The sequence below is a fragment of the Onychostruthus taczanowskii genome, unplaced genomic scaffold, assembly GCF_017590055.1.
Source record: "Onychostruthus taczanowskii isolate IOZ18803 unplaced genomic scaffold, ASM1759005v1 scaffold11, whole genome shotgun sequence".
NCBI classification, from domain to species: Eukaryota; Metazoa; Chordata; class Aves; order Passeriformes; family Passeridae; genus Onychostruthus; species Onychostruthus taczanowskii.
In genome coordinates, this window is record NW_024497629.1 from 5033864 (window position 1) to 5048415 (window position 14552).

Consider the following 14552-nt stretch of genomic DNA (forward strand, 5'->3'; position numbering starts at 1 on the left):
CAAGCAGTGATCTGTATGAAAGTCAGAAATAGCACCTGACTGATGACTTTGAATCCCTGAGCTAACCAGTAGGAGAACATTTTTGCTAAAGAATGTTAACTAACTTGTAAGGCACTTCTACACTCTCTTTCCTTTATTAAAGTCTGCAACACCTTTATTAAAGTCAGCTTCAGACACTTAGCAGTCGCTGCTAACCAAGTGCATTGACACCAAGGTGAGCAGAAGGGTGGTGCTAACAGAGACAAGATGTGTTACAAAGGGAGCTGAGCCCTGTGAAACAGAGAAAGCAATACCCCAGGAAGTGCTAATGGGTGAAAGACATGCCTGCATCCCAGTAGGTCCTGTGGTTGCAACCCTCCTGATAACTAATGCTGTGCTAATTAAATAAGATGCAGTAAGTTTATTGCCACAGTTATTATGTATCAGACACCACTTTTCTCAAAATTTATGCAAGAATTTCAAAGTACTGGTGAAAGTGTAGTTGGCATTCAAGCAATATATGATGTACACAGGAAATGCACGTTGTGTTGTGTTGGGCATTTGTGACAGAACAGGAATAGACATTTTCCTCTTAACCCTGCCTGCAGATACCAAAGGCATGAGCTGCACACCTCAGTAGTTTTGGTTACTGGGTATTGTTCTTCAGCTGCTGGGCAGCATATTAGTGATGTGTCTGATGTAACTTACAGGCAATGTGCCTGGTGCATCCACTCACCCCTGCTGGAACATCTTCAGGCAGGGCTTAGGGACTGCTTTACAGAAACCACCTTGATGACACTGCTAATGTGTTTCATTCTCCATTTGTCCCTCTGTGCAGTTTTCTACAGCTACCACTAAGGAATGTCAGCAGAATTTGGGAGATGAAAGGAAAAGCAATCTCTACATTCCTGATATTCCTGAAAATACTAGTCAATCACTTGCTTATCTTCTGCTGTTAGCTGTCACCACGGCTTCTCTTAGGCAACTTTGCACGGAAAGGGCAGAAAATCCTACTTGTCTCACCTCATAAAATAGCAGGTCCTTGTCTTCTAACTTCTGTCCAAGGTCACAGATAGGGAATATTTGCTAAGAGTTAGCCAGTAATCCTCTCAGAGATAAGGATTCCCTCCTGCAACTGGATACTACAGGGGTTTCAGTAGCAGAAGAGCATCTCATCTGCTTTGTCTCCCCCATTTTTCCATCTTCCAAGAATGGAGCCGTAAAAATAGCCTTGGATGCTTACAAAAATCCTTTGAACATTTCTGGGAGTCAATGGCTGATATGATCCAAGACTCTGTGAAGAAGAGAGAAAGTGTTCCTGGGGTGATGTCAATCAAATACCTTTAGAAATAGTGGCTTTGGCTCATGGCCAGCACGGGACAGTCTCTATCCATGGCCCACTTAGATGGGGTTCATTGTTCAAGGTTGTCACATACCTTTCTCCACTCTTTTTTTAATCAAACCAACTCTGAACAATTGATACGTTTTTCTTGCAAATACAGAATGGCATCTATTGAGGCATCATTGATGAATGAAAGGGACTTCGTTCTCTTCACATCCAAAGATATATAAAGCCAGATAGAAAAGATTATGCTATATATATATTAAAAAATAGAAAAAGCAGTTTGGGAAAAAAGATATATAAGTCTGTTTTGGAGCTTGACCCTCACCAAGTTCAGTCCTAGCTCTGCTGCAGAGTTTCTTTTAGGTCATGAAGAATTCTACAGCTCATACTGCATGAAGAATTTTCTAAAACCTCTATTACATCAAGCCATTTACTTTAATTTCAGAGAAATAATTTAAAAGGTTCTTAAGAGTAGAAACTTATTCTGTGTGCATTTACTAAGTCAATTAAATACACCATATTAATGAAAAAATAGACATATAAATGTTGTATATATGTATGTGTCTATGCATAAGGATATGCAAATATATAATAGATATAATAAATAAAAATCACCCCTCTATTTCGTGATGGGTTAGTCCGAACACTAATACTCTGCCTTTCGTAAACTCTCCACTTTGAATTCAAAGATGAAAAATGGAATTGCATTTCTTTTCAATTGTAAAGCTTATTCAGCACCTTTGGTTCCAGAGATGGGATTGGTACTTTGTCAGAAGCTCACACTAAAAATGCTTCATCAACAGTGCACTGTTCCCTCCTCCTGCAGTGTAACTGCTCTTCAATTTACTGAAACCTGAAGGTGATTCACTGGGAAAAGAGAAAAAATCACCTTGTCTTGACAGTTATTCATAACCCTAAAGATATAGGGACAAATCCAATGAGACCTTAAGGACCTAAACCAGTCATTTGAAGGACTGAGCTACAAAGATACAAAAGTACTTCACTGTAGTCACTTAAACTGGAATTATCTACATCTCCTCAGTGGCAACAAGGACATGTAAGTGTATTGAAAGTCTGCAGTAGGCTTAATTGTGTATTCTTTGAACCTAACTGTGTTAAATATTCAGATCCTCCTTCTATAATTCACCTGAGAGTGTTGTAGAGAAAACTAGCTTGTGATTAAAAATAAAATGAATACTTAATACACAAAATCAATACCACTACGCTACTACTTGTATTTAACCTGACAAGCTCTATGTTTTGTTTTTCAGCCAGTAAGATTCATGATTTAGCACAAAAAAATCTTCACAGAATTTACTGTTTCTACATCATCTGAGCACTTTGCTGCACAATTCTTAGAGAAATGTATGTGCATGCATAGATAACAGCTTGTAATTAATTAATAAGTTCTTTTTTGGAAGGATGAATCAAAAAATGCAACTTAGAAGGAAGATATATATGGCTATTTCAGGGCCTTGATAAAGGAGAATTGCTTTGCTTTGCATTTGCTCCACAACAGACATGCATAGCAGAAGCGGTGCCCAAACAGTTGTGAGAAACCCAGTAGTGAGAAACTCAGTTATGAGAAATTTCTATTTCTCTCACCAGTCTCCTAATGTTCTCCCTCCCTGAACACACCTGTAGCTGGATATAAACTCTGTATTGTGACATAGCCTCTCAACAAGTTTTCTACAAGGAGACCTTGTTCCTGTGTTTAAATCCTCTCACTGGCTGTGCATGTTTAGGCTTAAGACTGTTAAATCCCTGGCTGAAAAGAATTTGTGTCTGGTTCACATCACTGCTCTTCAGGAGGCTTGAACTCATCAGTCATTCAACTCATCTTTTTTCAAGGTCTTTCCAAGGTCCATCCAGCCTGATTTCCTTGCCTGACTCTTCTGTCCATCACAGATGATGCCCTCCAAGACACCTTTTTTAGGAGATTACTCAGTATCCATGCTGAAAACACCATGGAGGCATGAAGCCACCTTATTCTGTCACCACTCATTCCGTGAAGTGGGAGCACAGAGTTTGGAAGACACTTTATCCACACACTTTATCCAGGGGCAGAAACACATGGTTCTGGGAAGGAAAGCAATTCTTCAACTCCTCCTGTGCCTGGATCACTGGGCTGGGAGGGCAGCCACCCCATCTGCAAGAGGTTGGTGCAGGCAATGTGTCCAAGCCTTCCCTCTACAGTGCACCGAACACCTCTGGGGGAAGACTTAGCACTTTATGGAAATACTGATTTACTGGGACAAGAACTCAAAGGGAAAAGGCCCAAATTCAGCACTCTGCTGGAAATGTGTCATCTATCAAGTAGAAGCTACTCACAAAAGTTAGTATTTTCCAAGGTTAGATGGCACAGCAGATGCTTGTCTGCACCTTCAGTTGAAAACACAGATTAGGGGTTTATGAACAGGAGAGTGACAGAACCATTGTGAGAGCTCCAAACACAGGCAGTTCCTCTGTAAACAGTACCCTAACAAAATCCACTTTGAGTCTTGTTGAAGCTTGGTCCTGTACTTGTAGTCTGAGAGCGTATTCAAAACACCTCATGCAGCCTGTGTACCCACTTGACTCTGTTTGCAGCCATCAGCCAAATTAGTACCATAAAGTAGTCTTTTTCTGGGAGTTCTGGTTTTGAATTATAACAGAAATGTGTGCATGTCCAGAGTGTCACTCAAGAGTATCAAGTTTTGACTGTATTGTTTCCAGGATGAGCCTGTTGTTTGCTGAAAAAAATGACAATGCTGTCTGAGGATCTGGTTTTCTTTCCAGGATCTTTGGGCCACCTAAACTGCTATCACCACCAGTAATTAGAAAACTGGTTTGCAGGCCACTGGATGCAGTGGATTGCATAGAATTGGTTGGCAGTGGGAGGAGAGAGTAGGAACAGCAGACTGAGAGGCTACAACACAGCTCAAGACCGTGACAGGACTGTGGACAAGCCAATACAAACTGGTCAAGCACTGGTCACCCTTGATACCTTCAAGATGCCTACATGATCCTACTGTCTCACTGAAGCATCCTTTTTATGGTGGTTTTTTGCTGCCTGGTGACAAGTTTTCAACAGAAAGATGAGTTTCAGGTGAGGGCTGGCCTGGGAGCTAAATTTTGAAACCACTGTGCCTGAAGGGGAAGTCAGACTTGGCTTTCCTGCTTCCTAGGGGAGCACTTGAAGCATCAGGCTATTAGTTACAGTGAAGTATTGCAGAAAGACTGCAGCCAGCTTCCCCCATATTCCTTATCCTTTGTCTTATCCACAAAGTTGTGACTGAACTGTCAGAAAGATTCCCATACAGTTCACACTGTTTCTGGGTGTCCTATTAACTGAACTTAGAGCATTTGGGAAAGACAGGCAGATCCATATTAACTATAAGGTAGGCAAAATGTGGCTGGACATGAAATCAGTTTAAATCCCCTCAAAACACACAACACTACACAGCTACTACTAGAAGAATGTATCAGGTGAAGTTCAGTATCCTAGGTGCATACACTGGAAAAAGTTAATCACCATTAAGCCTATGGCAGAAGACAGTTTTAATGGTTTAATTACAGTTAGTACAGCAGCTTTATTGATAAGTAACACACAGTTCACAAAACAAATAAAAGAAAAATGCTCTGTGAGTCACTGGCCCTCCTGAAAATCCCATACAGTGATCCTTCATTTTTAGTACTGTCTTTATTGTCCCTAATATAAATAATTTGCTTTCATAAAGGTTGCAGAATTTGGCCCAGAATAACACTGTTGTAGACCAAACAACAAGGTTGGGTTTACTTCAGCAGTGACATTAAAGATGGACAATTCACTAAAAGACACAGGGGAAAAATACACAAAGTAAAGACAACATTTTATTTGTGCTGAGGTAGCTTGCCTTATTGTGGAACAGTCAGCTGAGATATTTGCAGTTTGTATAGTGACATTTTTTTAGTTTTATTGAGGTTTTAAACAGTAGGAACAAGGAAATAGCAAGCAGCATCATTTACATGTCAGAGCACATCCAGCTCACACCGAGCAGCAGCAAATGGCAGCAGTTACAGTTTGAGCAGCTGCACAGAACCCAGAAGCTCCATCAGTCACCTGAGCACTGCGAGTCGTGCAAGCACCAGGACAGTGATGCTAAAAAGTGACTGGCAGGGGGGATTTGTGGTTTCATGTGAGCCCTCTCCTGACAAGGGAGAAGGATGCTTGCCAGTAGTGAAAGGTGCATCACTAGACGGAGAAGTGGTTATTGACAACAGGTTCTGCTGGCGAATGGATCATACCCATCACTGCTGCCCTCCTCACACCATTTACGGGTTGTGATTTTGGCCATCAGAGATGGGCTACACAGCTCTGCTGGCCACTGGAACGGGAAGGTGCTGCTGAGTCTCTTCAGGTGCTGAGGAAGATTTTGCCTCAGTTTATGGTCAAGACAGATTCAATCACAGGTGGGCCCTAAAAGAGACTAAACATGCCCCATGACAAAACAAACACACTTTTAAAATCGACAGCTGACATCTAAAGAATTAAAAACCCAATGTGTCTTGCAGCTTTTATGAATTACTGGAGGAGGAGAAAACTGAAATTAAAATAAAACAAACAAAAAAGCACTAAATTTTATCTCCTTGCTTATTTTTATGCTTTGTGCTAAGGAAATGGTGCAGCTCATATTAATTTAGTAGAATTAGCATCCACAGTGTCTAAGCAGTAGGACAAGCATATGCAATTACATCTGCCTGCAGAATAAGAGCACAAAATCTTTTTTTCCTCTCTTCTTTATGTTAAAGAAAGAGCTGAAATTTTAATTAATTTTTTTTTTTTTTTTTTTTTTTTTTAGTGCTAGCGAATTTTTGCTGTTTGAAAAACTAAATAAATGGTTACAAATGAGCCATCATAACTTTTTTCTCAGACTAAGCTGCTTTCTGGTAGCAATTCTGGATAAGACAGATGGAAATGGTAAAGTTTACTTTCAAAATTTAGATGTAAGCATTGTTATGTGTCTAAAACCTCCTCTTTTCCTTCTCTACTCCTTAAAAACATCTCTTCATTCAGGTGCATTACAGAAACAAATTCAAAAATTGCTTATTCATGTAAATATGCATATCAAACAGCTCATATGATTACTATAGAACAGCTACTGAGTTTATTTGCAAATTACAGCTAAAAATTAAGATGAATTCTTAAAAAGAGATATTACCCTTCCCTATGGCTAATTCTAAAATAAATAAAATAAAAAGTGCTGGATCAATTTTTGAAAGGTTAAACAGTCAAACAAGTTTGATGACATGTTTGAAAATCCACACTTAGACTCCTGCTTAGAAAACTGAATTGGAAATTTCCCTAAACTTACAGCAATTACTGATTGCTCTTGGACTACTACTAAAATAGAAGTAGTACCTTTTGGTATTTTTGAACATATGCTTTTGATCCATATCTGAATCAAGAAATTATTTGATGAGAAGCAGTGGAGGAGAGATGTAACATAGTCAGACTTTAAACCTCATAATTTATTCCACATATTAGTAATTCTTATGCTACAATATCCATTTCTCTGAAAGCAATGACACTTTGAGAACGCAGACATCTTTTAAAGCTCTGGATGGTCAGTGGGTTTTGCATGGGAATTATCTGAAGGATTCCAAAGGAAAGGGGATCTTTGTCATGCTGGTGAGTGTAAGGAGTGCTGAGAACCTACCCAAAAGTATCCAGTCCATCACTATCCCTGCAGGACAGGCCTTTGGGAATTACTAGTACCTCACTCCAGATTTCAAGTTCAAAAGCACCATCAGGATCCACACACACACAGAGTGTAGCTGATGCCATTACTTGTTTTGTTATTCCACTCAATATTGGGAGGAAAAAAAAAAACAGCTAGAAATTCTATAAGTTGCCAAGTTGGCAGAACACTACTCATAGGTGCACTGCCATCTTCTGGGAGATTTTATTCAATTTTTAGTCAGATGCATTTGTCACTTAGTCCAGTCTCTATCCAGTGAAGATGTTGATTTCCAGTTAGCCACTAGTACAGCTAAGAGCTTTGTATTTTGATTTTATGATCTCTTCCTTGAGTCAGCACTAAGAAATAATCACAGGCACAAACTAGAGTTATGAGCACTAATGCATCAGACTGCTTAGAAAAATATCTCTCATGGCCACAAAAGTCAAAAGATCACTGTAAAACACTATTTTCAAACAAAGTGTTTAGAATTTTTAACTAGTGGATCTCCTATCCAACAAAACCAATGGAAAACATAAGAAAGTATTCACATCCAGCCAGAGATTCATTATGACTTTGAGATATATTAGCTAATCTTAAAATAATTGAAGTTATTTTTCTTGATGATACACAGTGACCCTCTGGAGAAAGGTGTTAATGTACTTTCTTGGACATATCAGTTGTAAATCAGCTTCATGAAGGGGCGTGTGCCTATACAAATATTTTAATTCTGCTAACAAAAAGTATGGATGTCTCAGATGAAAAACAAACACTCCAGTCTTTTGAATTTTTTTTTTCTCAAAATAATTATGTTCTTTTTTTTTTTAGAGAATGTAGAAAAACACTGCCCAAAATCTCTTGCAGAAATCACATTAATCTGTAAAATCTTTAAAGCTAATGTATACCAAGTCTCCCCTTTACTAGGCAGGCTACAGAAGGTCAGTCTGTCAGCCCTGCAGTGCAGATGTAAGGAAAGAGAGAAAAGAAAATTTTACTCCATCCTATCAGGTAAGTAAATGTTATTAAGTGAAACAACCTATTTAACAAACTTAAAATATTCATTTTACTGAACCTCAAAACCTTTCAGTAACAATATATCTTGTTGCTTATATTGATAAGCAATGGACACCCCAGTTACTATCAGCACTACCAAAGAAAAACAAAAAATGTATTACGGTCTGATTCATTTATAATCACCAAGCTCACCAGGTTTCTTAACTCCTACTCCTTCTATCTCCTTTAGCCATAGGCTGGGTGTTTGTCAGGTGAGTTAGAAGGACTGCCACTAGCTACTGCTGAATCTCATACCTGCTCCTCAGGCTCACGAGCCATGCCCAGGGCAGTTCAGCACTGCACTCAGACTCAGCCACTCCAACAGGAATTGCACTCATCAAAACAGTTCTTAAAGGAAATGCCTTGTCTTGAAGTGAAATGAAATGTAGCATCTAGTACAGCTGATAAATGCTGGTAAGCTCAGGACAGGATGCAAAGATCCCAGAGGGGTCAGTGACTGCTCCTCTGCCAGCAGCTCATCACAGGCTCTGACCAGGAACAAGTTCTCATTTGCTTAGTGGCTGGCTGCTGCCAGCTGCTTTTTCCATGTCTTCACGAAGTCTGATCTCCAGAGAAGCTCAGCTGGGGTTTGCCCTGTGTTTTGAGGGCAAAAGTTAATTACACTCAATTAGGCTACAATGATGGTGTCTAATGAAAGCATCCCAGTCACGAACCTTCAGACTTTCTGTGACCAAGAATATCTGTGATGTTCAGAGATGTCAACTAGAGGTCTGTTCCAACCACTGCTTAGCCAGCAACTTACTTTGACAATTTTGTTCCTAAAAATGGGAGTCTCTGGGAAGATCACAAAGATGAGTGTTAACTAATGGAAAAGGCTGCCAGATCCAAATATGAAACTCTTATAAAATACCTTCTTATTCTCTGCTATTATCTACACAGTCAACAGAACCTTGCAAAGAATGGCAGTCACTGGGCATAAAGAGAAGTTCACTGATAATATCAGGAATTAAATCCAACATCAGTGTTTCCAAGGAAAGCTTATGCACACAAATAGGAATTCACTGAAGGAGGCATGTTTCCCTGAACAGTTATTCTGTGCCATAAATACCCTCCAGAAAAATGAGAACCAACAGCTCCAGTTGAGAAGTACCAAAGTCTGTTTTGGGAATGGAAGAGAACTGGAAGGAGTGGATTGTGATGCACAGAAATGAAATTATGATCTAAGTGTCCACGCTCACTAATGTCAAATAAAAATGAGACAATTCAATCTGAAACTGGGACCAGATGCATTTCCAAGATCCAAGCAGGTTTCCAGGGCTGCAAATGAATGGAAAGAATTTGCTGACCAGATAAAATCAAACCATTGTCTTGTCAAATCCAGCTGTCAAAAAGTAACAAAGTAAACAAAAACTGTATTTTTCTAATGCTGATAGAGCGCTGTTATCCACACTCTCTCAGGAAAGAAAAAAAACCCAAACAGACAAAAAAAAAAAAAAAAAAAAAAAAAAAAACAGAAAAAATATTAAAAGGATTTAGGGACAAATTTCATTAAAAGATGGATATAGAAGAGTAGTAGATCTGGTTTTGTTTCCCAGACAGTATTACAGGAAGCCATAACTCCCTTTCCCTGGAAAGGCCAACGTGTCTTATGGGACAGCTTTAATATTCTCCTCTGGTGAGAGAAGATGTAGGAACCATGATGGCCTGGAACTCGGGACCTTTCCAAAACCAAATTTACAAACACTTTCCATCCACAGGGATCAGAAACAGAAGGACTGGAGTGGTCTGTAGTATAGGGACTCTTAAAATGACCAAAGCTATGACTACTCGGGCTCCTCACCCCTCTTGGTTTCATCTGTAAATCTGTGATGGTCTTTGTACCAACAGTAAAATTCAAGCAGTTTTTCTACTGTAGATAGCAGCTAACAAGAAAAGTTCTGAAAAGACTGCAGTTTGTAAAATAATTACAAATTGATTTTCTTCTTCATGGACAATTAACTCCTGATATCACTCTTTGGCTCCAGACTACAAATGCCACTCTGAAGAGTTTACAGAGGAAGAAGTGCTTGAACATCTCTCTCCATCACCTCACTCCAGAACCTCTGCCCTTGCACCTTGCCCTCCTCTCAGCTTCAGCCTGGCAGAGGCTTTGTCCTGGCCTTTCCAAAACTACCCACCAGCTTTCAAGCGAGACCTCCCCTGGCTGGGAACTACACAGCTGCCTTTGTTCACCAGTGACCTGGTGAACAAATACACAGCTCGTTCCCAGCCTGGGAGGAAAAGTCCTTCCCCCTCATCCTGCCAGAGAGCTCAGACTGGGCTGTAGATTGTGTTTTTCTTTGAGCCCAAGTCCGTTTGAAGTCCATAGACTTGTGTTGCTGAGAGCAGGACATCTGTCTGTCCTTCACAGCCACCACAGCTTCAGCTTTCTAGTGTGCTAGAATATTTCTTATGGAGAGGTCAGGAAAAAATAAAGATGTTTTCATACAAAGTATTCTTAATTATTCTAATGCCTACAGTATTTATTAAAGATGCACATTCATTTGGTACACAATGAAAATTCTGGGGTTTAAGAATTATTTGAGAAACACCTACCTGAATATGTCAAGAGCTGAAAATGAAGCATCAAAAATCATTAGATACTTAAGCAAAAGAAGCAGTGTATTTTTTGCTGGAATTTGATGTTATATTGTAAATGGCTTTCCAATATTCGTTAAAGGAAAAGTTTTATTACTGAATAGGAATAGATGCTGGAAAAAATAGTTCTTTCTTTACACCTTCAGAAATTGGAAAGGATATTTTAAATGTTTACAAAGGCATGGACTGGAATACAGTTTCACAGTTTCTAGTGAACTAATCTAGAACAAAAATGATTGCTCACTTTCCCACAGGAAGAAATCCTTATGTTTCACCCATGCTCCCTTTCCTGCATGATTAACGGGTACTTCTGAACCAACAACAGATGACCTCCAGTAACCATTCACAAGAGGCTAAAGTCATAAATAGATACAGTCCTAAAAACGTTTATCTAAAAGAAAAACAACTCTCAAATCAGCTGAGCAACATGATAGGTTTGCTTGACTCTGCTTGACTTAAGGATTGACTCTTCCCACAGCTTAGAGCCTATGCAGTTTTCTCAGACAATCCATGCAAGAAAAGCAATAAAAGATCTAACAACTAAGAAAAACAAATCAGATACAGTTATAAATATCTATGCTGGTAATGAATACAAGCTGGTTATATTTCACTGAGAGCAAAAATTAAAATTGAAGAAAAGCTTTATCATGACTTTCAAACAGTAGTGCTGAGTACATTATTAAGCTCAGATCTCAACATTAACAGAAAACTCATTTGTATCAGAATCAACAAAGACTATATAACATAAATATCTATTAATAATAAGCAACTACACCAAAGGCATGGATAAATATAGCAAAAGACTATAAATAAAAAAAGACTGCATATAACTGCCCAAACAGGCAAAGTTAAATCTTATTAATGCCTGAATGAAATGAAAGTTACCTTCTATCAGCACAACATTCTCTAAAAGTTAGGAAGCACCTAGAAATGCCTCTTGTGGGTACCAGCTGTCCCCTGAAGAGGCAATCTATCCCCAGAAGCTGTATTCCAAGCAGATCCATATTTTCAGTTTTTCCCTTAATTCTATGATTGTTGTGGTGACAAAGCAAAGTTCAAAGGTTTGCACTGCCCCATTAATTCACTCTGGGCTTTATCCTGTTGCCAGTAACTCACATGTCAGGGTTACTGGCTCTTTTCTCCTTTATCAAAGCGAGGCAGGAAGTAGATCTGCACAGGCAGGTGTTGTGAGTGTGGCCTCAATTTGGTTTGACAGAGAAGGGGAAAAGAGCAGGGGAAGGATGGGGACCTTTTAGAAAAATCTTCCTCTCCAATTAAGGTGCCATGTATGTATTCCAGCTCATCTGGAAATTAACTGAGCAAAAAAACTGCCCAGGCTCGGTGATTCACAGATTAAATACTGGCTGGTGGGACACAGATGGAATTTATTTCACTGATGCTTGTGGAAGGAGCTAAACAGGTAGGCAAAGGACAGAAGAGTAAGACTGTCATGTCCCTGACTTTCTTCTGTTCATCTTCCACATTCAAACTTTAGAGGCTGCTTGAATTTAAACCATGGATCTTGAAGCTTTCTAGTACCTAAGATAATTAGGTGGCACAGGTGACATCAGATGTTAAATACAATCATCATTTATACAGTGAATGATGAAGGTCTGCAAACCACAGATGTCTGGCATCTATTCAGGAATTAATTGAAGTATTTTGTTCAAAATCACAGGAGACTCAGTGCAAAGTTTAATGATTATGTAGCTGGCACTCTTCAAGCACATTCATGGACTGGCTGATGAACACGTCAAACAATATAAGATACATGAATTTACACAAAACATAGCAAAGAAAGTTAGGTCCTGACTTTAAAATTAAAATGGTTACATTCCACAATCTTGAAACTAGATTTGAAGTAAGTTCTGTGCTTAGAAGTAATGTCCTCTAAGGAAAAAACTTAACTCCTAAGGATAAAATGTGGCTTATATTTCTGCTATCAGCACACTGAATCAAACTGTATCTGAAAAATAAAGAAAGTATGGAAAAAAAACCTGTCCATCCTGACTTAGGAAAAAGAGATTTCACAGAACTAAATGGAGTCAAGGAGTTAAAGGACGGGGGTTCAAAACACTTGAGGGGATAAAAATGTAAACTGACGTATTCAAAAGAGCCCAGGGAAATTAGGCTTTTATATTCAAATACTGTCAGAAAACAAATTTTTCTGTTGCCATGGAAATTGAAACAAAACCAAAAACCCATTCACAATCACAATGGAAGGGCAGGATTTGGAAATTTCCTCTGGAAGAAAGTTTCCAGGAAAAAAAAAAAAAAAGAAGATTAATTCAGAGCCATAAAAATACATGGCTTCTGGCAGATGAAAAACATACAGGTAAGGCTCAGGATTTCCTTACCTCTATTTACATAATTAAAATGTTAAAAGTTATATGATAACAAATAAAGTATAAAAAATTTCACACTACTACATGCAAATATGTGCATGATAAATTGAACAGATCAAAAAGAAAGGGATTGCACTTTGACTATTAAAATCAGAGAGGAAATAGGATTATTTGTGATTCCTTACAACCGTGCTGAGAGAAAGATAAATCGTGTGTGTAGTGCTCACATACCAAAAATCATCTATACCATGAAAAATTAGGTAAACACATTGAAGACTGGTAGTAGCTGTAGAATCTGCTCTCATGGCAGATTGTCCCTGTGCTCCATCATGCTCCCAAGGACCATTTTACTGAGTAAAAAATCATTTCACTTTTTATTGACAGGTATCCCCAGTTTTATCCTCAAAAGTCCTTCTTCCTTCCCCATGAGAAAATCCTGGCCCATACCACATGAACCCCTCCCTTTGAGGCCAAGACCGAGTCACAACAGCAATGCAATGTACAATGCTGGGTCCCATCATCCAACTGTTTTATCCTTGGCACAATACAATTTCCGAGGCCAGGGACACCTCTGGACACAGGGAGGTAGCCCAGTCAAGTCCTTACTGAATCCACAGTCAGACCCTCAGTGCAGCACATTTTCCTACCCCCAATAAACTGAAAAATTATGCAAGTCATAGGTCAGACTCAAGAGTACTGGTCAGAGGTCTACGCCAACCTCACTGATTTTGTGATTCTGTAATTTGGACTGCTGCCACAAGCATGGAGTCACTGAAAAAAAGAGCTGAGTCTCCACCAGCAAGACAGTGATCCAAGGCCTTTTCAGCTGCTCAGGCTCACACCTCTCTTCTCCCACCCAGCAGAGAATAATTATTGTTATTCTAAACCTGGGTCATTGAAGCAATCTGCTCTACCTTTACACAGATTTGGATCAGTATGACTGGGATAGTGAGCAGCTGGAGCTGGGGTCCAGCAAGGAGCCCCCAACCAGGAGGAATTCTTGAGTCACTTCTACCACCAGCCCTTCATCTTCATTCTCCTTGGCTTGAGCTTTGTGCCCTAAACAATACAGGAAAAAAACACAAACCTATAATTTTCTTGCAAAAGGCTTTCATATACAACAAGATTACTCTTACTGCCCAAGCCTTCTCTTCTCTAGACTAAACAGCATGAATTAAGTAACAATATCATAACATTCCCTCTTGAGCTGACACATCCATTTAAGAACACTACAGTTCACCAGCCATTAAGCAGTTACTGGTTGGTGCAAGTTTATTTTCTGAAGAGTACTCTATTCAAAACACACTTGCTAATTATTGCAGAAGAACACACATACCCATTTGTAATTATTACTTAAAAGAAACAATGAATTTCCCTCCGATCAGCCTTCAGTTAGATTCCCATCAAAGTAGTCATATGAACAGATGGGGTCCAACAGGCTTTTCATGTGTATTCTTTTTTTATGCTTTGTAATGAAGCTCTCCCTCATAAACTTGTTAAAATGGACTCATTTCCTTTACCAGGATGTGATTT